Consider the following 18475-nt stretch of genomic DNA (forward strand, 5'->3'; position numbering starts at 1 on the left):
TTTAAAAAAAAAGAGTGTCTCTTCTCTTCCACTTCTCTCTCCAACATCACATTTCAGCCTACTAGTGTTGGGGCATTTGAGAACTACAGGTGGGAGGACTCTGTACTAAAGACTGCTAATTTAAACTGCCATACACAAGGTAAATCTTTAAACAAACAAATGGTAGATATATCATTGGGACTTGTGGTACTTGTAATTTCTTACCAGAAAGTTGTAAACAAAAGAATTCATAAGATGTAACCTTGTCTTCCCTTTATCCTTCTACAAAGAAGAACACATGAGAGGTAAGATTACCTCTTTTTTCTTCCTATATTTCTCAAATGACGCTGTTTTTACATCCCCCCCACCACTCCCTGCTTCTGCTTTCTTTGTTTTGTTTTGTTTTGTTTTTCTTTGAGAGGGAGTCTTCCTCTATCACCAGGCTGGAGTGGAGTGCTGTGGTGCGTTCTCTGCTCACTGCAACCTCCAACTCCCTGGTTCAAGCTATTCTCCTGCCTCAGCCTCCCGAGTAGCTGGGATTACAGGCACGTGCCACCATGCCCAGCTAATTTTTGTATGTTTAGTAGAGACAGGATTTCACCATGTTGACTAGGATGGTCTTGATCTTCTGACCTCGTGATCTGCCCACCTCGGCCTCCCAAAGTGCTGAGATTACAGGCATGAGCCACTGAGCCTGGCCCTGCTCTCTGTTTTCTAACACTATATATTCATTTGCTTCTATTCAGAGTGTAAGAGCTAGAGGGGCCTTTAGAGATTATTTTACTCTGACTTTATGAAGAAATACTAAGTCTTAGAGATATGAAAGCATTTACCCAAGATCATAAAATATTTTCATGACAGAGTTGGATCTTGAGTCCTGGCCTCCTACCCCTCCTCTGTCCATTGTTATACATAAATGATTTGAATTATGCAGAAGAGAGTGGATGAAGAGTTCTATTTATAATTTACATTTCTAGGGAAAAGACATTTAAAACGAGAAAAAAACTGAGTGCTTAATGCCCATATACCCTAATTAAAAGAAATTCTAAAAACCATATTGCAGGAAGAAAAAAAACAGAAGGAATATCAATGATGCAACAGGAACTTTATATACATATACGTCTACACACACACACACACACACACGTGTATATATATATGTGTGTGTGTGTGTATATATATGTACATAAAGTGTATATATGAGCAATCTACTAAAACTGGCCTTCTAGTCCAATTGTCTGCAAAATTCAAAGCATCTTTCATACAGATTGAATATTTTCATCATGTTAACATTTAACTCAAATTAACAACCATAGATAATTTTTAAAATTTACATTTGGGAATTTAAAAATATCCCTAAAATGGCTTACTTCAAAATAGAAATCATAAGAACTTAACAATAATGAAAATTCTACATAGTAAAACTTTTAGGAGTCAGCTCAAATGGTTCCAAGAGGGAAATGTAAGTCCTTAAATGGTTGTATTAAAAATAAAGTGAAAATTAATGAGCTACTGATTAAACTCATGTTAGTAAAAGAACAGAATAAGATTCAAAATATAAGGAATGGGTAATAAAAATATGAAAAAAAATGAAACTAATGGTATAGAAAACGAGAATATAATAGAATATCAAAATATAGTCAGAATTTGGCACTTTAAAAAAGTATTGGAAATTACAAATTTCTGGTAAATCTTATCAAGGAAAAAGACATAAATAATATTTAAACCATAGATACAGCAGATATTTGAAATATAACAATAGCATGAGCAATTTCATATGATTAATTTGAAAATGTAAGATAAAACAGAAATATTTCTCCTTAAAAATTATAACCTAACAAAAGTTAGGTTAAAAAAAAAAAAGACAATGTGAATAATCCAATAAAATTAAATTATATTAGTCATTTAAACTATTTCCAATAATTACTGAAGGGAGTATGAGAATGGCGTTTGGGTTAACATTTTAGGTTAGGTTGGTAACATTCTACTTCAGGATCTGAATGCTGGTTATATGATTGTGGTTAGTGTTTGAAAACATATTGAGCAATACATTTATGATTTGTGCATTTTATTTATACACAACTTCAGTGGATAAAATATTTTCTTAATCAAAAAATACCTGATATCTTGATTCTAAATGTGAATTCTACTGGTCATTCAAATTAGAATTACAATGTTAAAAAAAGTGAACACTCTCCAACATAATCTATAAGGCAAGTGGCCAATCTTATTAATGAATATATTGATTAAAAACTTATAAACTACTGGAAAACCAAGCACAGTAGTGAAGAAAACAACAAACCTCAAGTAGCTTGGGTGTAATCCTAAAATAGAAGAGCAGTGGAACATTAGAAAGTCTATCAATGTGGTCGGGCGAAGTGGCTCACACCTGTAATCCCAGCACTTTGTGAGGCTGAGGCAGGCAATCACCTGAGGTCAGGAGTTTGAAACCACCTGGCCAATATGGCGAAACCCCCATCTCTACTAAAAATACAAAAATTAGCCAGGCATGTTGGCAGGTGCCTGTAATCCCAGCTACTCAAGAGGCTGAGACAGGAGAATCTCTTGAACCCAAAAGCAGAGGTTGCAGTGAGCCAAACCACATTCACAGAACAAAACAGACCTTATGATTGACTGACCATGGTGGCCCATGCTTGTAATCCCAGCACTTTGGGAGGCCTAGGCAGGTAGATTGTTTGAGGTCAGGAGTTCAAGACCAGCCTGGGCAACATGATGAAATCTCATCTCTACTAAAAATTCAAAAATTAGCCAGGCATGGTATCAGTAGCCTATAATCCCAACCACTAAAGAGGCCAAAGAAGGAGAATTGCTTGAACCCTGGAAGTGGAGTTTGCAGTGAGCCAAGATTGTGCCACTGCACTTGAGTCTGGGTGACAGAGTGAGACTTGTTGTTGTTGTTTTTTAAATGAAAGGTCTTATGATTATTTAATAGATTTTTTTAAACAATGTAATAAAATCAAGCATTTATGACTAAAGAAACAAAAACAGCAAGAGTGGAAAGGACTTCCTTAACTGGATAAAGGCCATCTATACAAAAATCACTCCAAATGGTGAAACGTTATAAGTAATTATTTTAAGCCTGAAATAAGAGAAAGATGCCCACTATCTTTCTTTTATTAATAGACAACTTTATTCAACCTTGCATTAAAGTCCCCAGTCAGTGCAGCTATATCAAAAACATGAATAAAATATATATAAAGACTATAAGAAGCTAAACTGCCACCTGTGATATAACTCTTAGCAAACTATATAGCAACTCAAAATAATATGTAAATAATTCACATTAAAAACTGTCCCTGGCTGTGGTGGCTCATGCCTGTAATCCCAGCACTTTGGGAGGCTGAGGTGGGCAGATACTTGAAGTCAAGTGTTTGAGAGCAGCCTGGCCAACATGGCGAAACCTTGTCTCTACTAAAAATACAAAATTTACTGGGCGTCGTGACAGGCACCTGTAATCACAGCTATACTGGAGGCTGAGGCAGGAGAATCACTTGAACCTAGTAGGTGGAGTTTGCAATGAGCCGAGATCGAGCCATTGCACTCCAGCCTGGGCAACAGGAGTGAGACTCCATCTCAAAAAAAAAAAAAAAGAAAAGTGTATCAAGTTTGCTAGTCATAACATTAATGTATAAAAAATACAGTGTACCTCAGAATATCTTTTTAAATGGGCAAGGTATTAATGAATAAAATCTTAAAACTTCACTGAAAGCCATTAAAATAGTCTTTCAGCCAAGACCTGAGGAGAGGCCCCTGTCTCCCTCTTTCTTGGAGAATTTGCTCTAAGAAGCTTGCAATTTTAAATCCTTCCTCTGTTACTTTGAGATATATGTATATGTGTCTCCTACAACCCAGGAGTGTCTTTCTCAAGGACCTGAAAGCAAAGCCAGTCCTTTGAAATGTTATCATCAGGAAGGATAGGGCCTTGGTCTCTAAATCTCCATGGGAGGATAGACTTGTAACTAGCAGACACAGCTGGTCTAATCACATTTACACTAACCTGCCCTCCAACCCACTTTTTGTAATCGTTCACTTCCCTGACTGCTTGAGCTCACTCCTTTTTAAACTTTTTTTCTGTTTCTTTGCATCCTCATTTCTTTCTTTCTTTTTTTTAATATACTTTAAGTTCTGGAGTACATGTGCAGATCTTGCAGGATTGTTGCATAGGTACACACTTGCCATGGTGGTTCGCTGCCTCCATCCCCACGTCACCTACACAGGCATTTCTCCCAATGTTATCCCTCCCCAACCTCTCCACTCCCCGGTATCCCTCTCCTAGGCCCCCACCCCACAACAGCCCCCGACATATGTTCACTGCAGCACTGTTTACAATAGCAAAGACCTGGAACCAACCCAAATGCCCATCAATGATAGACTGGACAGGGAAAATGTGGCATATATACACCATGGAATACTATGCAACCATAAAAAATGATGAGTTCATGTCCTTTGTAGGGACTTGGATGAATCTGGAAACCATCATTCTCAGCAAACTGACACAAGAACAGAAAACCAAACACCACATGTTCTCACTCATAGGCGGGTGTTGAACAATGAGAACACACGGACACAGGGAGGGGAGCATCCCATCTCCTAAATGCCCAGTTACCTCCACACAATTGGGAACAGAGCTGAGCTTTTTCCCTACTGTCAGCACTTAATGAGTAAGACCTGTTCTCACCACTTCAACATGTCCGCCTTCGCTTGTCTTTGACAATGCTCACATTCCAATACTCAGCCCTCGTGTTACCCCCTCCATGAAATCTCCTTTCTTTCACCTCCAGGAGGGTGTTTGCCTCTCGTATGTGTGCCCACACAATGTGGAACACACATATACTAGGATAGTTATGTGAAACTAAAATTTACATTTCTTCTGGTCAAAATTCCATCTAGACAAGTGCTAACTGCAAATTGTGTTTTACTTACTCCTGTATGCATTGGGCCAGGTATAAACAGGCGAATAAAGGCATATCAAGTGGAGACTTGAATGAATGAGGGAATGAGTGCCTCTGGGTGGGACAGTAAGGGTTAAGAACCCTCTTCCTAGAGTTGTCCCTGTAGAAAAGAGAGGCTGAGAGGTGCGGGTGTGGAGCAGGAGCAAGGCAATTATACTTCTCCAGGAGGAGATGAAAACAGACCAGTGTAGACTTGCCCTTTGTTGCCTCTGAGGTATTTTCCACTCCATTTTTATCCTCCCCAAATCGTTGCTAGTTTGTACGCAAGATCCTTTTCCTCCAGGGCTGTGAAGAACTATTTTCTATTATTTATTGTAATGGGGTGGGGAGGAGTCGGGGGGACTCAAATCTTTTCAAACACCAGACAAAATTTGCCAACTGAGAGGGCTTCATCTTGACCATAACCAGATGAAAATGTGTGATGTCAAGCCAACCTAAACTATCCCATTGTTTTCAAGTGTGACTAAATACTGACTAATATTACTTCCTCTGGCACTTTTTTTTTTTTGACTCAGTGCAAGGGAAACGTTCCAGGCTTTTATTGTACTTTGCTGTCTGGACAGAATGACTTCCTGCACATCACAATCACTTACGATGGAGAAAATAGGGAAGGGGTGAGAATCCCCAAACTCCCAAGAGGACACTTAAGTTTAGCAATGGCTTTTTGGTTTTGCATTTGTGTTGTTTTTGTTGTTATGTTTTGTTCACAAAAGCAATAAAGGATATTGAAATCCAAGCTGGAAGGGACCTTGCCCGGATCGCTCATTGAGGAGACATTTTCCCTGCCATCCTGAGACCGGCAGCGTCTCCACAACATCCCCTGCCAAACGCTTCAGACTCGTAAATTCTCTCTTTCTTCTGGAGTCCTGTTACTTCAAAAACAAGCTCTCACACCTTTGGACTATGAGCAGTTTCTTCTGCCTCCCTGTAGACGCTTCTTTTCAGCCCCGCTTTTTGGGAAGCAAGCAGTGTTTGCAGCGAGTAAAGTGATTCAGAGCCTTGTTCCATGCGGAATAGATCACTAGAGACATGATGGTGATGACTTTTCTCAGAGAGAAAATGGAGAAGTGCGCAGAGCTTAAGCTCTGGGAATATCTTCTGAGAGTAGAAACGAAGGATATTGTTTAAAGGTGCCCTTGGAAGATCAGATAAGTCCCTTCTCTCCCGTCCTTGGCAGATGATGGATAACCAGAACTGTCTGATCCAGGCATTTCAGACTGAATGGAGTTCCAGTATGTTCTCCAGGCCTTCTACAACCTATCAACCCCTGCCCCATCCAGCTCCCAGTGTCAGTCCTTATTCGCTACCTCATTAAGCTTTATTTTAAACAGTCAGCACCCTTAGCTTCCCCTCTCTCCTAATCAGTCTGGTGGCAGCACAGATCGACTGTCCTGTGCCACATTCAGAGAAAGCCTGCTATACCTCTCAGAAAGATGTTGCTCACGTCATTGTTAGAAGCTAGAACGTTTACAAGGAGACACAGCACCCCCCTGAAAAGCCATTAAAGCCCCTTTCAACTGTGGTATTCGCTTTTCCCAGAGTGTGAGTCATTTCTATAATGCTGCGTTTCCATCAGTTTTAGGGTCAAAGAAAAAGCCAGCCCCCACAGGGCCTTTTGGCTCCCTGGGAATTTTAAGAAAAAGGATTCATTCCGTGGCAGAGATGATTGCCTTCTTTTCAACTGCAATTGGTGGCCCAGAAACCACAGCCATCAAATGCGGAAGCTTTGCTAAATCATCACTATTTCAGCTACTAATTAGGTCTAATGTTCACAGCAGAGGAGTCTGTGTGAGCAATAAACCACTTCTTCAAGTGATTAAACTTCCAAGCAAACACACTTTGATTACCGCAGGAAACATTCCCTTGCCCAGGTTTTTTTGAGCCAATGAATAGAATTTCCAAGACATGGCTCCATAAATGGCGTGGCAGTAGACTAGAACTCTGGATGTGCACAGACACCCTATCTCAATTACGCAGTCCCCTGTTCTACCTTTTTGGTTCTGGCAAGATGCCTCCAAGGACCATATATGTGACAAAGTGAATTTTAGGCAAAGCAAACTCACTGGGTATTCTATGGGATGACACTGCCTGAAGACTTGGGCCATCCAGCAAGAAAATCGTCTGCTACTTCTGGGGTGTAGGGTCCCCTGTCCCTTGGCCCCAGTGTAAGGGAATGGGTTTAGAGAAAGCAACTGTAGTGGCAAGGAAACCTGAGGCACTGTGAGAAATACTTTTTACATGAGTTATCTCACAGCAAAAGCAAGGGCATTTGCTCCAGAACTTTTACGGAAGTGCTCACTTAATGTGCCTTTAATTACTTGATTCTTTTTACATTGTTTATATAGACCAAAACATCACATCGTACCCCGTAAATATACACAATTCTTATTTGTCAATTAAAATTAAAGTATTACAAAATTATACAAGGTCTACATGTTCATTAAAGAAAAATCGAAAATATACAGAAAAAGAAAGTCTTTCATAAACCTATTGTCTAAAGTGGGGTTTTTCAAACTTGACACTGTGGACATTTGGGGCTAGATAATGCTGCACTGTGAGGACTATCCTTTGCATTGTAGGACATTTAGCAGCATCCCTGGCCCCTACTCACGAGATGCCATTAGCACACCCTCCTCACATTTGTAACAACCAAAAATGTCACAGAAATTGCCAAATGCCACCTAGGAGCAAAATCACTCTCACTGAAAACCATTGTTTTAGAGATAACCAGTGACAACATTTTCCTGGCCTTTTTTCCTGCATATATATATATGCATATATGTATGTGTGTATATGTGTATACACACATATATCTTAAAATGGTGTTGTATATGTATTGTTTTATATTTTCATTTTTCACTTAACCGTATAGCCTGAAGGTTTTCCCTTAACCATATCCTGAATATGTTGATACCTGTTCTGTAACATCATCTTAGTGGCTCTGCTGTGCTCCATAGCATGGTTGTATCATAGTTTCTTTAACTCTCTGTTTTTGGACATTCGGATTATTTCCAAGAGTAGTGAGAGCATTAAAAAAATATTGTTGGGAGCCGCGGTGGCTCAGGCCAGTTGTCCTGGAGCATAAGGGGTCAAGGTCAGGCATTTGAGGCCAGCCTGGACAATGTATAACCTCTCATCCATTAAAAAAAATCGCCTCACTTTTGCCTTCAAAAGTGAGAGAAGGTTAGCATACTGCAAATGAATAGGAAAACAAATACTTACACTATGTCCTCCCACTTACAGAGACCACTGCGGTAACAAGAAAGGGAGGGAAGAGTCTTAAGTCAAGACCTGTTGACTCCTCTGTGCTATTAATGGATGAGAGGCTGAGTAGATCCTAGTCATGAATCTCCGTTAGGCCAGGGTAGAATTAAGAAGGAGAGCCAGATAAATTTGAAAAATACAAAGTAAGACAAATAGCTTAGAGATGCATAGCCAAAGAAGAGGCCAAGAATAAAGAATCCTTAAAAAAGAAAGCACTGGCAAGGGGCTTAGAAGTGGGGAGAGGAGGCAAGGTAGTTAGTTGTCTGCTGGGCTGCTGACCCTTCCATTGCATAAACCTTCAGAAAAAGTGGATTATACTCCTTGCTGTGGTCTGGGTACCTGGAAGAGTAGAGGATATTTGGGGTGGGTTGTATTATGCAGGGCAATGCATTGTAGAAAAGAGACAGCAGGGACAGCTGTAAAAGATGGAGTAGAAATAGAAAATTAAACAGAGGTTGGAGGCAGAGGCAAGCAGGAAAACAAGAACCGCTAGAGATACTGGCACTTGGGTCAGAAGGTTTTCGCTGCATGAGAAAATTGGCTGATCCAAACTTGCTTAAATATCGAAGGCCAAAATGACCTCAGGAGAATAAAGGACTTTAGAAATATCTAGTCAGCGAATGCTGAAATTATGCTTTTTTGAGGGCTTTTTATAAGCAAAACTACATTGAACACCATTGTAGTTGAATATGTGCACACATCCTTAACTTTGTTTCGGCTAAATAATTAGAAATGAATTGCTGAGTACAAGAAAATTCATGCTCTTAAGCCTTCAGATACATATGGTCAAAAACACTAACAAGAAAGTTTCAATAATCGTTTACTATTTTACCATGTAATCAACATGGTATAAAAGTTGACAGTTCTCTTCTCCCCATTATTTCACCCACATTGGTATATTTGTATATATTCTTCTTATTTATTTATTTATTTTTTTAAGGCAGAGTTTCACTCTTGTTACCCAGGCTGGAGTGCAATGGCGCGATCTCGGCTCACTGCAACCTCCGCCTCCTGGGTTCAGGCAATTTTCCTGCCTCAGCCTCCTGAGTAGCTGGGATTACAGGTACGCGCCACCATGCCCAGCTAATTTTTTGTATTTTTAGTAGAGATGGGGTTTCACCATGTTGACCAGGATGGTCTCGATATCTTTACCTCGTGATCCACCCACCTCGGCCTCCCAAAGTGCCTTTTTTTCTTTTTTTAAGATAGAGTTTCGCTCTTGTTCCCCAGGCCGGAGTGCAATGGTGCAATCTCAGCTCACCGCAACCTCCCCCTCCTGGAGTCAAGTGATTCTCCTGCCTTGGCCTCCTAAGTAGCTGGGATTGCAGGCATGCACCACCATGCCTGGCTAATTTTGTGTTTTTAGTAGAGCTGGAGTCTCACCATGATGGTCAGGCTGGTCTTGACCTCCTGACTTCAGGCGTTTTGCCCAACTTGGCCTCCCAAAGTGCTGGGATGAGCCACGGTGCCTGATCATATTCTTCCCTTTTTACAGGAGAGGTGACTGAGATTAACCCATGACCACAGAGTGGTATAGATAGAACCAGAGCCCAAGGGCTTCTAACTCCAAGTCCTGATCTCTTCTTTATCTACCTTGGTACTTCCTTTATCAGAACTGGGATATGGACCCTTAGAAGACTCAGCCAGCACCAGTCCTGATCTTGTCACTCCTCTGCTTAATCTCAGTGCTGCTGGGTTAAAGTCCAAACTCTTTCAGTAGCTAGAAAAGTGCTTCACTATCTAGTTCTTGCTTCTGTTTCCACCCTTACCCTCTTGCATTTAAAACTCCTGACATCGACATTTCTCTAAGTTCTTGAGGATATTTTGCTCTGTCCTGCCTCAGAGCCTTTCCACTCGATTTTTCCTCTCTCCCCACCCATCTTTTTTTTTTTTTTTTCTTAAGAGTCTCACTCTTGTCACCCAGGCTGGAGTACAGTGGCACAATCTGGTCTCACTGAAACCTCCACCTCCTGTGTTCAAGTAATTATCCTGCCTCAGCCTCCTAAGTAGCTGGGATTATAGGCGCACACCATCATGCCTGGCCAATTGTTTTGTATTTTTAGTAGAGATGGGGTTTCACCATGTTAGCCAGACTGACCTCAGACTTTCTCCTCAGCCTCCCAAGTGCTGGGATTACAGGCATGAGCCACTGTGCCTGGCCACCCCATCCCTCTTTTAGGCAACTCTGCTTATCATTCAGGTTGAACTTAAATGTTAACTCCTTTGTGACTCTTAAATTCTGGGTTATGTGCTACTATCAAGTGCTTCTACAGCACTTTTTACTTCCCTGTTAGAGAACGTATAAACTGTGTTGAAATTCATGTCTAATGATCTGACTTCCCCATTAGTGTTTAAGCTACGTGGGACAAGACCCATGTTTATAAAACCCAAGATCAGATCTTTCTGAGCAGTGCTTACCCCTTTAGACTAGAGAGGTTCACTCCAGGTTGCCAGAATCCCAACCACTTCTGAGGGTTTTTATGAACAGCCCACTTCACTCATCCATGTTTTTTGCTTGGCATCTGTAGGCATCTGAGTAAATGATATCTGCTGTAGACAAACATGCTTCCTGTTAACCTTAGGAAGAATCTTCCAATATTGAATGGTCTGACAATGGAGTAGGCCCTCTATTTATGTTGTAGCAGGATCTCCTTCATAACACCCAGTCCTCCCCATGTGACTGGGAGGTGCTGGACGGCAGGAATGAGCCATCCTCCCGACCAGGGCATCTCACACATGCCAGGTGGTCTCTGAGTGTGTGTGGAGCCAAATTGAACTAAACGACTGTCTTGGCAACATACAACTTTCCAAGACTCAACAACTTGCTTTCAGCCCAGCCAAAGGCTTGCCGCTCTGAGGCAAATGTCACTGTGGTGGAGTTGTCTTAATGAGAAGGCATGCTTGCTTCTCTTCTGGGGGAGTTTCCTAGAGCGATGCTCTTAGAAACTCCTTGGCAGGAATCCTGAGCCAGGCTTGGCATTGACAGCGTCCTCCTGCTGGCATTAACAAGCCTCTTATTTAAATGTAAATGAGCTCTCAGTGCCAGTTTGTGAGCAAAACACATCGCTTGTGTTAAACCAGAGCTGGGAATGCTGCAACACACCAAATGTCGGCTTGGTTTCCACTTCCCCACCACATCCGTAGTTCGCACTGCAGCTCTCTTTGCCTTGTCTTCTCGATCTGCAGTGTTGGGAGTCCTCAGACAACAGAGAGAATCTGTGGAGTTTGGGGACCTATTTGTAGCCTATTCGCAGCTTCAATATGAACGTCAAAAAGTTACTTAAAGGTGCAAAGAGAATAATAAAAATTAGGGCATTATAAAACTGTAAGAGACTAGTATTGGAATTAGCAGACTGAGTAAGGATCCGCTCTCCCCAGTATGGTTGGGTATCGTCTGTTCTGTTGAGGGCCTGAATAGGAGAAAAAAGGCAGAAGAAAAGTGAGTTGTCTCTCTTTTCTTGGGCTGGGACATCTGTCTTCTGTCCTTGGACATCAGAACTCCTGATTCTAGGGCCTTTGGGCTGAGACCTAGTTATGTTACTGTCTCTCCTGGTTCTCTACCTTGCTTCCCCCTCTCTCCCCATCCGTCTCTTTTTCCCTGGGAGACTTGCTCTTGTCACCCAGGCTGGAGTGCAATGGTGCCATCTTGGCTCATTAGAACCTCCGCCTTCCGGGCTCAAGCAATTATCCTGCATCAGCCGCCCAAGTAGCTAGGATTACAGGCACACACACCATGGCGCCCGGCTGATTTTTATTTTTAGTAGACATGGGGTGTCACCGTGTTGGCCAGGCTGGTCTTGAACTCCTGACTTCAGTATCACACCAAATCCTAGTCAACGGAGGGGCCTTCAAACGGAGGGTCCGAGCCACCTCTCTTGGTTTGCTGGCTATATCGGTCCAACTTTCCCCAGGAGCCCACCTGTGCTGTACACCCACTGACCCTTATGCACACTCTTTCTTTTCTCCTAGATTAGTTCTATTTCCACCCAAATACACATCATTTGTTGATCTTGCCTAATGTCTGGTCCTGCTTAGCTGTTTCTGCACTCAGTTACCGGGCCCTTATTGTTCATATTTTATCCAATTTCTTGTTTCAGAAGTTCTCTCATTCTGGATCTTTATCGAATGGACTTGGTGCTCTTCTGATATCTGGATTCTAGCCACCTCTCTCTTTGATACCCTACTGGCATATTTACAGCATAAATCATAATAGATGCTACACTGTTTCCGTCTTTATGTGTCTAACTCAGCTAACCTATGTGTGCATCTTACGGCCCAGGCCAGGTCCTATCTTTGTTGGTAGCCCCAGATCCTAGCTCAAACCCTAATGAATGAAGAAGTGAAGAAATAGAGAAAAGATAGAGAATCTCTATTTCTCCATCAAGATCTTGCTACAAGAAGCTGAGTAGGGCATCATCCCATTTCCATCCTTCAGACTGGCTATACAATTTCTCTCTAACTGTATTAGACAGGCTTCTCCAGAAAAATAAAACCAATACATAAATCAATTTATGTATTTTATGTACATAATACATAAATATGATGGGAATCGGCTTACATGATTATGGAGGCTAAGAAGTTCCACCATCTGCAGTCTGCAAGCTAGAGAACCAGGAGAGCTAGCAACATAAGTCAGCCTGAGTCCAAAGGCCCTACAATCAGGAGTTCTGATGTCCCACTCCCGGAAGAGAGAGAGAACTCCTTTCTGCCACCATTTTATTTTCCTATTCAGATCCTCAACAGAACAGATGATATTCAACCATATTGGGGAGGGCGGATGTTTACTCAGTCTGCTAATTCAAATACTAGTCTCTTCCAGAAGCACCCTGTCTCAGTTCCTTGTGCGATGCTACAGCCGAATTCCACAGACGAGGCAATTTATAAATAAACCTATTTCTCACATTTCTTGAGCCTGTGAAGTCCAGGATGAAGGTGCTGCAATCTATGGAGTGCTGCTCTCTGCTTCCAGGGTGTTTCCTTGAACCCTGCATCCTCTGGAGCAGAGACTGCTGTGCCCTCACAAGGCAGAAAGCAGAGGGCAAAAAAGGGATGAAACCCTTCCATCAAATGGTTTTATAAGAGCACCCAGTCTCATTCATGTACTTAGAGCACTCATGACCTAATCACCGCCTTAGAGGCCACGACTCTTAATATTATCACATTGGCAACACCTGAATTTTTCAGGAAACTCATTCAAAACATATCACACCTTTACAGACACACCCAGAAGTAATGTTTTACCAGCTGTCTGGGTACTCCTTGGCTCAGTTAAGTTGGCACATCTTATAAAATTAACCATTATACCACGTGTTTATTTTGATAACGTTCACAGCATAAAAATAATTCAGTTAGCCTGTAGGAGGATGTGTTATAAACATTAAACGTATTTCAGGGGCCTTCCACAAGAAACATAAAGGGCTGGATTCAATAAGAGATGCAAACTGATATAAAGGAGTCCCTTGAGTAACAGAAGTAGCTCTTCTTAGGATACTTTGAGTGCAATAAAACTGGCTCTGTTGTAAGGCAGAACACTGTCATCAGCTTTGCTGTCTGAGCTTCTGGGCTGTCTCAGCCCAGTGACTAATGAAAATAACAGTTTTGATGGTTGGGTTTAGACTAAAATAGTGTAGGCACAACTTCTCATCCTCTTAGCCCCATCCCCATCCATGTATCTTCCTGGACTTTGCTTGGTGGCTTGTGCTAGGGAAGATGACTCAGAGTACCAATGGCAACAAGCTGTCCCTGACTGGTCCTTGCTTGTTTGGGGCTCCTGTGGAGAGAAGGGTTTGAGACTGACAGAATCTGCCAGAATTGTACAAAACTTTATGAGACTGAGCACAAAGAACAGATGACACAAGGCACGGGGGAGGAAGGAGACGTTTCCTTTCTTATTCAGGAAATTAGTGATGGTCTTGCGTCTTGCAGACTGGAAACGTTGGATACCTTGACCCCAAACTGGCATTTCCACAATGGTGGGTGAAAGCAGTGAGATTGCTGCAACTGATTCTGTAGAAATCAGCTATGAATAAGAGGAGCAGAGGTAGCAGCAAAAGAACAGGGCAGATGAGTTGTGCTTGTGGCTGACATTTGCCTTTGGGTAGCCACGTGAATCCCCTTTTGGGAATCTCCCAACTATAGATGGGAGACATTTTGTGGGAGCTAATTCCTAGAAACTGAGCTAGTGGGGGGTTGCATTATCAAAATGTCAGTTTATAAAAAAGAAGCCTTCAAATCTTTTCCTGGTAAGTCACAAACTGGTAATGCCTATGGTATTTTAGTTTTATTTTAATTATTACCCATTTTCAACAGAAAAAAAAGAACATGATGGAAAGATCTCCAAGTTCTCTCCCTAAAGTCAGAAAACCTGGTGCTTCCTTCTCTCTCAGCATCTAATATATAGTATGAACTTGAGAATGTTTTTTCCCCTTTAGAACTCAGCTTTCTCATCTGTAAAATGAGACAGTTGAACTGTGTAAGCCCTAAGGCAAATATATTTGAGAAGAGGGGAGTTGAAACCACATTTGTATTAATATACTTATTTAGCAACTATTAAGTGTCTGCTCCACATCGGGCAGTGTGCTAGGCTCTGCAGATGGAATGGTAAAAAAAGCAGACATGAAATTTGCACATATGGAGTTTTTAGTCAAGCAGGTGAGATAGCCACTAATTAAGAATAAAAGTAAAGGTAAAATTATCATTGTGATAATGCTATGAAGGTGAAATAAATGGCTTTTTTATAATTATAAATAGAAAGATTTCAAGAACCCTAAACAACATATATATGGTTGAAGGTTTAAGTGATTCTCCTGCCTCAGACTCTCGAGTAGGTGGGTTACAGCCCTGTGCCACCATACCAGGCTAATTTTGTATTTTTACTAGAGATGGGGTTTCTCCATGTTGGTCAGGCTGGTCTCAAACTCCCAACCTCAGGTCATCCACCCACCTCGGCCTCCCAAAATGCTGGTATTACAGATGTGAGCCACCATGCCCAGACACATGTATTTCTTATAGTTCAGTGTAGCAAGAATATAGAAAGCGGCATGAAAGGGAGAGAGAGTGTAAGAGTATAAACGTGTACTTGTGTGTACAGTGAAAGATAAAATTGGGGCAGGGGAAAGGCAGGGTCTAATCACAAAGAAAAAAATGGTGTCACATAAGCCAAGAGAGAAGAGAATTTGAAGAATTAAATAGTAAATAGCTGACGGAGAGGACTGTGTTTTGTTTATCTTCTTCATTTATCCTTCTCTATACCCCAGGCAACTAGAATAGAAACTGGTACCCAGTGGGTGCTCCATGTACGTTTGTAGAATAAATACATTTTTCTCAACCACACACACACAAAAGGAAACTTAAAGGGGTTAAATGAATTGTACAAGGTCACTTGGCCTATGGGTGGCTAGAGACAAGATTGAAATCCAACTTGAACATCATACAACACATTAAAATGAAGTGATTTTTTTTTTTTTACTGCAACCATGGAACAAATTCCTAAGCAACCATTTCTACTTCCTGCAGAGGCACTAAGAAGAAAGCATCACTAGGAAGATAGTGCTTCAAGAGGTCTGCACATCACACCTGTGCATGCATAGATACTGCCCTTTCTCTGTTGTACCTCTTCAACATATTCACATTATCAGTACTGCCTTGTTCACAGAGACAGAGAAGAGCAAAAAACCTTGCCTGAAACAGCTTCTCTCTCCTGTGGTGTATGCTTTCTCTTCCTAAAGGGACACTGAAGAGCAATGCTGTCTGGGAGGCTGACAGCTGGGCAGTAGCCAGATTCACAGCAGCGGTAGGTCAAAGGCTAAGTGGGAACCATATAGACTTGAAACATCTGCTTCCTTGAAATATTGTCTTCCTCTGTGAAATAGACATGCAAAGTGATCTATAGTTCCTTGGCTCTCTTTATTTAAGGAGTTTCTGCATTACTTTCTAAGAGCAAAATCCTGAGCTGGATGCTGCAGACATTTATCAGGCCCTTCTGGGCTGATGGCAGCAGGTCTGGTGAGGGACCTCTGAGTCCTTCTGCAAATGAAAGCAAGAGGAGCCTCAGGACTCACCTCTGAGAGATCTGAGTGCAGCGAGGACTAAGGCTGCCTCGTTAGCCCTTGGCCTGAGCATTTGCATTATGGAAATGGATTCTCTATCAGTGGCGTTCATACTTGGGAGAATGAAGTACAGCCTGATACCTGTTCCAGGCACATGGAGCAGCCCATACTTCTTGTACTTTCCAAGATCAGAGAGAAAGTAACCTTGACCTGAGAGCCTAAACATTTGCCCCGTAGCCAGCTGTATTCTTCACTTGCCCTTATGGAAGAGTTTAGTATTTTATTACCTGTGAATTCTCTCTCTCTCCCCGCTCCCCACCCCAAAGAGAGAAGTAGATATCTATCATATGGGAGTGTTGACTCAAAGCTAGATTGAGTTTATCCTAGGATGGGGATCTGTCTGAAGAGGACTGGACGATCTATGGTGATAGGTCAGCAGGTGATTATTGCAGTAGTGACCAAGAAACCTGCAGGGAAGGAAGGTTTATAAGGAAAAAGAAAGAGTGAAGGCCTCAAATAAAGGTCCACCAAAAATGGGGCATGTTGAAAAGAGAACGTGTCCATTCATTCTGAGTGTTGTACTCATTGATTTCTGAACTGCCTGCTGCCTTAACTCGTGCAAAGCCAGGAAAATGGATGTATATAAAAAGTCTGTAACCAAGGATTCATTAGAGATTTAGGAGCAGCAGGCAGCTCCAGTGTGGGATCCATAATACATCATACTATCCAAATGTAGAGAAGGGCAGCACAAACTAGCTCTGATGCTTGGAGGGTATAACTATGAATGGTGTCTGCCTGATTAACAGCTCATATGCAGTAGAATTTGTGATGGTAGCATGGAAGATTTTGCCTCAACGCACTGCCAGAATCAACAGAAGGAACTGGTAAGAGCAAAATGAAATATCCCAAATGATCCACACATAAGTCACCTCCTCAGGCTTCTCGGAACTAGTTTTAAAGGACTTTACAGGGATTGTAGGCATCTATGTTTGTTTAGGGACTAAAATTATAGCCCCTCATTTACTGCCAGGCTGAACTGGTGCATTAGTCTGTTCTTGTGCTGCTGTAAGGAAATTCCTGAGACTGGGTAGTTTGTAAAGACAAGAGGTTCAACTGGCTCCAACTTCTGCCTGCTATGCAGGAGGCATAGTGGCTTCTGCTTCTGAGGAAGCCTCAGGAAACTTACAATCATGGTAGGAAGGTGAAGAGGAAGCAGGTATGTCTTACATGGCCAGGACAGGAGGAAGAGAAAGAGCAGTGAGGTGCTACACACTTTTAAACCACCAGATCTCATGAGAACTCTATCATTAGAACAGCACCAAAGGGAAGATACTAACCATTCATGAAAAATTCACCCCCATAATCCAATCACCTCCCACCAGGCCCCACCTCCAAAATTGGGGATGACAATTGAACGTGATATTTGCATGGGGATACCAATCCAAACCACATCAACTAGTATATAAAAAACATGGGATTTGTTGTAATTACTATTAATATTCATAAAACCTTTAGTATAGGACCTAGCATATAATAGTCATGAAATGTTATAGAATATCATAAAAATTTCTAATACTGACACATAAACACCATAAACATGTTGATTACTTTGTCTGAAACTGAAAGACATTATTTTCATTTAAGAACTATTTACCATCCTGACTGGTGTGAGATGGTAGCTCATTGAGGTCTTGATTCGAATTAGGTGCCCAGCAACAGTGGATTGGATAAAGAAAATGTGACACCTAGATACCATGGAATACTATACAGCCATAAAAAAGAATAAAATCGTGTTCTCTGTAGCAATGTGAAGGCAGTTGTAAACCATTATCTAAGTAAATTAATGCATAAACAGAAAACCAAATACCACATATTCTCATTTATAAGTAGGAGCTAAATATTGAGTACACATGGACATAAAGATGAGAACAATTGGCACTGTGGGCTACTGAAGGGGTAGGGAGAGAAGGGGTATGGGCTACCTTCTGGGTGTTATGCTGATGATCTGGGTGATAGAATCATCTGTAAGCCAAACCCCAGCATCACAAAATATATCCATGTAACAAACCTGCACATATACTCTCTGAATCCAAAATAAAATTGGAACAAAAAGAACTTTTTACCTTATCTGAACCATAAAATTTTCATACTTTTTTACATATATATATTTTCACATTAATTTATTTTTATATACATCTGCATATAGATATA

At 41.4% G+C, this 18475-nt stretch overlaps 1 protein-coding gene across 8 annotated transcripts in view; it reads right to left on the reverse strand.

Annotated features, from left to right (window-relative positions):
• Positions 1 to 18475, reverse strand: part of LOC103788187 (uncharacterized) — a 245189-nt gene that overhangs the window by 64769 nt on the left and 161945 nt on the right. The gene's annotated exons all lie outside the window — the stretch shown is intronic.

This window comes from Callithrix jacchus, chromosome 15 (assembly GCF_049354715.1).
Source record: "Callithrix jacchus isolate 240 chromosome 15, calJac240_pri, whole genome shotgun sequence".
In the NCBI taxonomy this organism is placed as follows: domain Eukaryota; kingdom Metazoa; phylum Chordata; class Mammalia; order Primates; family Cebidae; genus Callithrix; species Callithrix jacchus.